Source organism: Nothobranchius furzeri, chromosome 2, assembly GCF_043380555.1.
Source record: "Nothobranchius furzeri strain GRZ-AD chromosome 2, NfurGRZ-RIMD1, whole genome shotgun sequence".
Taxonomy (NCBI): Eukaryota; Metazoa; Chordata; class Actinopteri; order Cyprinodontiformes; family Nothobranchiidae; genus Nothobranchius; species Nothobranchius furzeri.
In genome coordinates this window covers 22577645-22586823 of record NC_091742.1, presented here as the reverse complement: position 1 = coordinate 22586823, position 9179 = coordinate 22577645, and positions in this window count along the sequence as shown.

Sequence of the window (9179 nt, the reverse complement as noted above, 5' to 3'; positions counted from 1 at the left end):
CCAACCAAGGCTCATTCTCAGCCCTCTTCTGGAGGGGGTCTGCTTCAGGCCGACCAGGGCCAACACACCCACTGCTGAAGGCAAATTCACACCTTCCATTAGAGCAAGCCTCTGATTGGTGGATAGAATCAGCCCACATGGGCTTAAGGCAAGGATGTGTGGAATCAACCGGGCCAGGCTGGGGCCGACTGGGGCTACCCGGCCCGGGCCGACCCGGTACAGATGGGAATGGCCCATAATTCATCTACAGCTGGCTGGACTATTGCAACGATCTTCTAACTGGTCTTCCCAAAAAAGCTGTAAAACAATTGCAGCTTATTCAGAATGCTGCTGCTAGAGTCTTAACAAGAACCCAAAGAACCAAGCACATCACCCATGTTCTTTAATCCCTAGTGTTTGTAAATGAGAATAGGTTCTCAAACATTTTACCAGGTGAAATATAGATGAAAAAAAAAAACTACAGAATCAACTTCAAAGTGCTTCTATAGTTTATAAATCTCTCAGTGGCATTGGGCCAAAGTACATGTCGGGTCTCCTTCCAGTGTTTTACACTCAACAGGGCTCTCAGATCCTTGGAAATAGGTCAGCTGGTAGAACCCCGGGTTGAAACCAAACAGGGTGAAGCTGCTTTTAGTCACTATGATGCACAGAGATGGATTCAGCTTCCTCATGACCTAAAATGTGCCCCAACTCTAGTGACTTTTAAATCCGAATTAAAAACCTTCATGTTTTCATCAGTCTTTGAATGAATGTGTCTTATGCTAGACCTTCTGCGCCGTAACTACCAACCTTTTGACTATGCCTTTTATCTGTTTGTTAAATCTGAAATTAATATCTACATTTCATTGTTTGATTTACTGTGTTTGCTGTTCTTGCTTCTGTAAAGGACTTTGAATTGCCTTTGTGTTTGAAATGTGCTATACAAATAAAGATGCTGTAGTACCACTACACTAGTAAAGGGATACAGACTGGTTGAGGCAGTCAATATGGACAGTAAGTTCCGGTCAGAGAACCAGGCGAACTAGAAGTATTCTCAGTGAATTTACTGGCGTTGACATTAAACAGCAGGCTCATGTAACTGGAGTATTATACGTGTTTTTACATGTGTGGTTTCTAGGACGAAACAAAGTGACTTCCGTAAGTTAAATAATCCAACAAAGACATAGCCAACACTCACTGCTAACTAAACAAATTATAAACTGACACTCGTCTAACTGAAGGTACATTACCAACTTAGCATGGATCTCATAGGGCTAGCTTTAGTATTAGCAACTAACGGCAGTCATTTAAACACTATTAAACATGCTAACAAATAACAAATGCGGCTGACGGACTACCAAACATGAAAACAAACTAGTGAACATAAATATAATATAAATATTTGCCTTTAGTACTTACTTTTAAATCCGTCACGCACAACATATACAACGTTAAACCGGAAGTATGTCTGTCATAAATTAAAGGCATGGTCTGGAAGCACGGAAAAGACATCAGTTCTGTCCGGCGGAATATTAGTTTTGCTTTGGTCTTTCGGACAGATGCCTTGCCTTGATCTGAAAGCTGAAATATCGCCCCAGCCTTCACTGGTGTCTACAGAATGGATTCATCACTAGATTAATAAATCAGCTGTGTTCACAATCTAAAACATGCAGGAAACATGCTGGAACCAGACAGCTATGCCTGGTATGTCAGCTCCAACTCTGAAGTTGCAAGTGGAATATTCTAGCCATGGGGGGCGGGGGAAGCTGGGTGGCCCCCTTTCATTAACCCTGAAAAAAGTCGTTTTAGCACATACTGGCTCAAGAAAATGATTTAAAACATGAAGAAGTATCCCAAAGATAATGAGTGAGGGTGTAAATGCGCCAAAGTCTCAAAAAATGTCTAATAATTCAGTAGAATGTCTTATCGCTCTTTTATTATTAAAACTGTACATTACAATAAAAGTCAGATTGATTGACTGATTTACCAGTATGTAATACACAGTTTATTTCCTGAAATTGTGCATAATGGTTTGTTTTCTCTTCAGTAGTTTGAATTGCTGAATGTGTACTCAGCTCTGAGGTGAAAATGGCTCTAAGGATTCCATCAAACCAAAAAAAATCATTCTCAGTCACATTTTTGACAGAGAAAAACAATGTTGTGCATATTTTAAATATTCTGCTTTGATGTTCAAGGAAGCTTGAAAATACTGGTTTAAATGTTTAAAAATAATAAGTCTGCATTGCTGGTGCAAACTTTTTTACTCCTTTCAACCACAAGAGGTCCTTAGAGAGCCATCAAACACCCTGTCTCCATTACTTTTGATTCAGTGTTTGTTGGGTCTGACTGATGCATGTATCTCTGAACCAACATGTCTCTACCATTACTTTATTCTTGCATATTTGTAGACACTACACAGATTTATGGTATAGTCTTTGATATTTAAGTTAAAAATACATCATGTCTTGCCCATCCTAAAATGTGTGCAGATTCAGCTAACTCTTATCTAGAACCACATTTAGCTGAGGTGGACCCTCTTTCCTTCTCATACATCTTAGATTTCAGTCTTTCTCCGCCCCCCGAGAATTTTTCATTTGCAGAGCTCAAGAAGTCTGCTGCCTCCAGAGGATTTTCATCTCTTTGACAAGTCTACCATCTTCTGGTGCTAGTTGTCCTGCACTGCTGTCTCATCTTCCCATTGGAAGATGAGCTTGTTCACTTCAGCAGCTTCAGCTGATCTCTTCTGAACTTTTGAATTTACATTTGGGATCTCTCTCTCTCTCATCCATACACCTGGCGGCTATCCTGAAGACCTCCACTTGCCATTTCGTTTAACTTAAACTGTCTGTTTGCTTATTTTTGTAGCATGTAACATTATAACTGTTATAGTCTTTGATCATCTGCTGGATAAAAACACTCTTTATTCACCAGAAAGGCATCAGCCTCCAAAGTCCCTTTTCCTCATGAATTAGGACTTTTAATGTGAGGGAACTGCATTCTACCAATATGCAGGAGTGTGTGTGTGTGTGTGTGTGTGTGTGTGTGGGGGGGGGGGGGGTCATTTGCTTCAATGGATGTTGCAGTATTTGAACACTAGATGGGGCTGCAGAACAAATGGTTGGCTTTGAGGTGCCAGTAGAAATTCTTCTAATGGAACGTTCAGATGTTTTCTTGGAAATCGTCCATTTGCATGGAACTCATGTTGTGTCTCAGTATGTGAGACATAATAGGACATGGGTCACGTGCCATTTCTGTCTGGTCATTTTGACTCTTAAAAGCTGAACAACCTAACCTGTTCATGCTGCTGATAACATATTTAGAAGGTGATCAGATTAAAATGAACATTAATATAGCATTTTTTGGACATTTGATATGGCGACAGACAGACCAATAACATGACTGTCCTAAACATCGAAGTAATACAATATGTTCCAAAACCAGGCAGTACGAGAGACTTATTTAGATTTCAGCTTTCCAAGCAGGGGAATTCATAAGTGCAAGGAATACTTGACATGTTTATTTTTTCTTGGGTGTGTTTAGATCTGCAGATGTAATGATGTCATTGACCAACACAGTCCCTCCCTCACTGCACTATTTTGCAAAACAACTATGCAGTGTTTGTTCCAGCAACCAAAAAAAAATTTTGTTTTGACACTCAAGTACGTTTGTAATACATTATCTTTGTTTTCAGTAGGCATTAGTACAAAATTAAAGAAATATGTGAATCACTCCAGAGCAACAAGTTGTATTTTCCTGTTTTTTAACCACGGGGTGTTCAAAACAAACGTGTTTATTACTGATAAAGTCCCACATAAACGCTGCAGCATAGCATACACGACGACACAAATCCGGAGCAGGGCGGAATGAACCAGTTCGTCAAGTACGCAGCGGAAGTAACGTGGAATGTATAAAATTACGCTTTCAAAATAAAAGTACTTTGTGATAAGCCGCCTTTTTGTAAAAGGAAATTTTAAAATGAACATAATGTTAACTCAGGTCTTTTTTTTCTTTTGTGTGTAAAACTTTTATTAGCTAGACTTTTCTTATTACTGGAGAAGGTTGCTGCAAGGATGCATGTTCCTTTCATGACTAGACGCAACAAGTGTCACGATGAAAGCCAGGAGGAGGTTAGGACCCAGGATGCAGAACCAGGATGACACAAGGCAGGAGTGGTAAAAAAAAACATAAAATCCTTTCTTTAGGAATAATTGTCCAAAAATAAAATCCAAAAGGGCAGGTAGCCAAAAACCTAAATCCAAAAATCCTAATGTGCAAACCTAGAGACCAAGAGCTCTTTTAAAGAGCAAAACCTAGAGACATCCAAATACCTAGAGACCACGAGACCAGGAAAGGAGAAACGAGACAACGCTGACACAAACAAAGGACCGACGACACATTGAGACGCAGACAGGGTTATATACACAGAGGGAAACAATCAGGGAAACAGGTGACAGGTGTGTGGCGAGTGACATCAGAAGGGATCAGGTGAGGCTAATTAACTAAGTGGGGAAAACTGACTAGGTAAAATTAATCTACAGAGAACTAAAGGTAAGTGAACTCCTAAACCTGAAAACTAGACACCAGAAGAAAAACACTAACCGGGATGGGATAACTAAATCTGAAATCACTAAGGGGGAACCTGAGGGAAACCTGGAGGGAGCTGGAGACCTAAAGGGGCACAGAAACCTAAGGAGAACACCTAAGGGAAAAACCTGGAGTGGGCTGGCGAACACAAGGAGGCTAATGAGGAACACAAGGAGACACATAAGGGGAGCCTAGAGAGGGATGGAGAACACAAGGAGACACATGAGGGGGACGCAGGACACAGAACATGACAACGAGAGGCCTGGAGCTGTAACTAGCTGATAATAAGGCTTGTGGCCAGTATCACACTGGAACTGTGAGTACCATAAAAACTGTAAAGACAAAATTAGTGAGTGTGTTCGCCACTAAAATTTCCCCAGAATTTGATGCAGAAACGCTCTCATTGTATCTCAAAGAGAAACTTAACAGAGACGTCACCTGTTTAAAAATTGGTAATTTACGGAGCAGGTTTGGCTCTTTTAAGGTTACGGCTGTGTGTGATGAAAACGGTGAACTGTACAACCCTGAACTTTGGCCTGAAGGGGCTCTGGTCCAGTGGTATTATCAACCATGGAACCCCCGCTCTCTCCGCTCTACTAATGTGACTCCAGCAGGGGAGGCTCCCCCTGGTCCTAACACCTCAGCATAAGCATGTCTCTTCAGGTGCTGTCCTGTAACTGTCGTAGCCTGCGTCTGGGCCAGGATGCAGGGGATAGAGCTCGACGTATTGTTGTGGACAGTTTGCTTGAAGAATGTGAAATATTGTGTTTACAGGAGACTTTTCTGCCTAAACAAGACCTAGACAAACTTAACCACCACAATTCTAATTTTTTGGGAGTGGGGGAATCGACTACTGATCTCAGCACAGCTATAGTCAGAGGCAGAATATCAGGAGGAGTGGCTGTGCTTTGGAACAAAACAATTCATGCTGTAATTAAGCCAGTTAGACTGGATGTAGATTGGTGTATTGGCATACAACATATCCAGAATAACAATAGTTTTGTTATCCTTAATATTTATACTCCATATGAAACTGCTGGAAATGAAGGGGAATATCTTAGTAGGTTGGCATTTATTAATGCATTTATTCAAAGCCACAGTACTAATAGTATATATGTTGTGGGTGACTTTAATGCTGATCTCTCAGATAAAAAAAATAAAAATCTCAGCTTGCCAAACACTTAACACAGTTGTGTGAAGACCATGATCTTATTCTATCTAGCAAAGTGATTTTGCCAAAAGACAGTTACACATATATTAGTGAGGCTTGGCATGATACATCATGGCTGGATCATTGTATTAGTACAGCTGATGGACTTATACAGCTTTGGATAGTGTTAGGTATTTTTATTAAATGTTCATTTTGCTTGGTCTGTGAATCTTCCTTTGTGTGGGGGGTGATGGGTCTCTGTACCTCTGTAACCCGAGAAGGCCCCGCCTTCTCCATCCTTTGCTGATTAAAGCCACTGGAAACTCTGAAGAAAGTGGGAGTGGCATGGCATCTAGCTCTGGAGAGGGTTAGTGTCATTGGTGGTCTCCCCCTCATTTGGCAATTCAGTGTAAAATGTCTCCCTTTCGTGATGTGTGTTCATTTCAGGTTCCAGGGTTATGGAGAAGTAAAAATTACCCAACAGATAGCATGACTATAAAGTATGGGGTAGCTGTGTCAGATCACATACCTTTTGCTTTCTCTATAAATGTGGAACAACTGCCTGATACAATGGGAGTTAATTATGTCAATAATACTGATGATAATATCAAATTGGAATGGGCAGCATTTAGTGACAAAGACATATTGTCTTATAGTAATAATACAGATCAATATCTAAACAATGTCTCTGTGGCTAAAGAGGCTATCCTGTGTAAAGATGCCAACTGTAAGAATCTCGAACATAAAAGTGAACTCTGCTCTATGTATGATGACATGGTGGACGCTTTGTACGAACGTGGTAAGCCATTTCATGTCAAAGGTAAGCATAAGCAGAAACCTTATATCAGGCCTGGCTGAAAAGAACATTCTGCCATGTATCAGGATGAAGCACGGGTAGCTTTAAAACGTTGGGATATGATTGGGAGACCTAAGCAAGGTCTGGAATTTGAACAGAAAAAACGTGCAAATGCCAGATATAAGTATGCCGTTCGTTTTTACATCAAAAAATGAGCAGATCATGGGCAGATTCTATGGCCAGGAAATTTATGAGTAATGATGTCAAAGGTTTCTGGAAAGATGTAAAAACAATGAATAATTGCAAATCATCTCTACCAGGTATTGTTGAAGGTGTTTCTGAGGAAGATAATATCAAGGTCAAAGTAACTTCATTAATACCCACAGATAAATTTGATTTGCCACGTGACAGGAGAATTAGCGCCCAGGTTACACACACAGTCACAAAACACACACATCAACGAAAAATATAAACAATAAGTGAATAAAAATAAAAATAAAATAGCCACACCAGACTCAATATTGCAGCATTATGGAGACAACATTATTATGCATTGTTCAGCTGTTTAAAAAGTCATCAGTATGAGGATGGCTCTGTTATTAATGATGAATCTATGTGTTAAACAACCCATGAGGTGCATGAAGCTATTTACAAACTGGCTGATAATAAGGCTTGTGGTCTGGATCACATTAGTGCAGAACATTTGAAATATGCTAGCCATAGACTAGCTCCCCTTTTAGCGCTTTGTTTTACAGGGTTTATGATTCATGGCATACTACCGGACTCAATGATGGCAATTCTGCTCGTCCCAGTTATTAAGAACAAATCTGGGAAGGGGACCAGAATGGATAATTCTAGGCCGATTGCACTAGCCAGCGTTTTATCTAAAGTTTTAGAAAGAATCTTATTTGATAGAATCACTGTGTACCTCAGTTCCTTGGATAATCAGTTTGGCTTTAAGCCAAAATATGGTACTGACATGTGTATATAAGCACTTAAAGAAATGGTAAACTAGTATAGAAATAGAAACTCTTCTGTCCTTATGTGTTTTATTGATGCTTCTAAAGATTTGATCATGTAAACCACAGAAAACCTTTTATTAAGTTAAAGCAACGGGGGTCCCTGGGTTTATTGTGAGAATCCTGTCTCACTGGTATGCTCATCAGATGATGCAGGTTAAATGGGGTGGCAGCATCTCTGCACCATTTGGTGTTAGTAATGCTGTTAGGCAGGGTGGAATTTTGTCTCCTGTTTATTTAATTTAATTTGTATTTGTCCAGTATAAGAAAACACTGGTTTGTGTGGTTACGTGAAACATCTTTATTGTAAGTTTTTGAAATAGATTTAGATTTTTATTTTATTTTTATGCTTTTATCTTTTTTATTTATTCTATTTGTTTTTACCTATTTTGTTTCATTAATTGTTTTTAATGTTTTGTTGTTTTATTCATATATATTTTTTTATCTGGACCTAAGACTCCTATCATCTATCTATCTATCTATCTATCTATCTATCTATCTATCTATCTATCTATCTATCTATCTATCTATCTATCTATCTATCTATCTATCTATCTATCTATCTATCTATCTATCTATCTATCTATCTATCTATCTACTAGTAACATTTTTGCTTTTGTCTAGGCCTATTGAAAACAATAAATGTGGTTCTTAAGGCATCCTCTGTTTCAGACACAAATTCTGCACATTGATCTGTAATTTCTCAACCATAATTGCCTCTTTTGTTTATTTAAAATATGTAGCCTGAACAAAGTCTGGTAACAAATAAAATGGTAAATCATTTGAGGCATAGAATAATTTCATTAAAAAAGACTACCTTGCTACTGCAAAAATCACAAGATATTAACCTGAGGTCTTGAAGTAATCTTGGAATAGAATAGAATAGAATAGAATAGAATAGAATAGAATAGAATAGAATAGAATGTATTAACCCCACGGTGAGGAAATTCACAAATTACAGCAGCACATGCACTGAGAGAAAAGGGAGAAGAAAAAATAATAAAAAAGGTTCGAGTAGAAGAAGAAGAAGAAAATATCATTTCTATAGCGCCTCTCAAGATAAAAATCACGAGGCGCTTCACAAAAACAAAAAATGTAAAAATATTAAAAAGCATTTAGAAAATGTTTAAAAATATATTTACGAGCAAAAATAGACAATTGCGATTTAAAAGAAAAAATGTTAAGAAAGAGAGAGAGTGAATAGGAAAGAGGTAAATCAGCGGATCCTGAGGAAGGTGGAATAGGTGGGGAGAGAAGAATAAAGAGAGAGGGGTTGAAGAAGGTCATACAAAAGCCAGCTTGAACAAGTGAGTCTTCAGCTGCTTTTTAAAGGAGACCACTGAGTCCACTGATCTCAGGCTCAGGGGGAGAGAGTTCCAGAGTCTGGGGGCCACAGCAGCAGATGATCTGTCACCTTTAGTCTTTAGCCTGGTGCGTTGCACAACCAGTAGGCTTTGATCACTGGACCTCAGGGACCTGCTGGGGGGAGTAAACACACAAAGCCACTTTTATTGTAACCTTCAAACAAATAAAATGCAATGAATAAAAATAGGAAATTGGATTTTCTAAAATATGCAGCACAAGTGACACAAACATACTAATGTACACCCAGTAATTTTACAAGTATTGAACACACTGAATATTGCAAAAT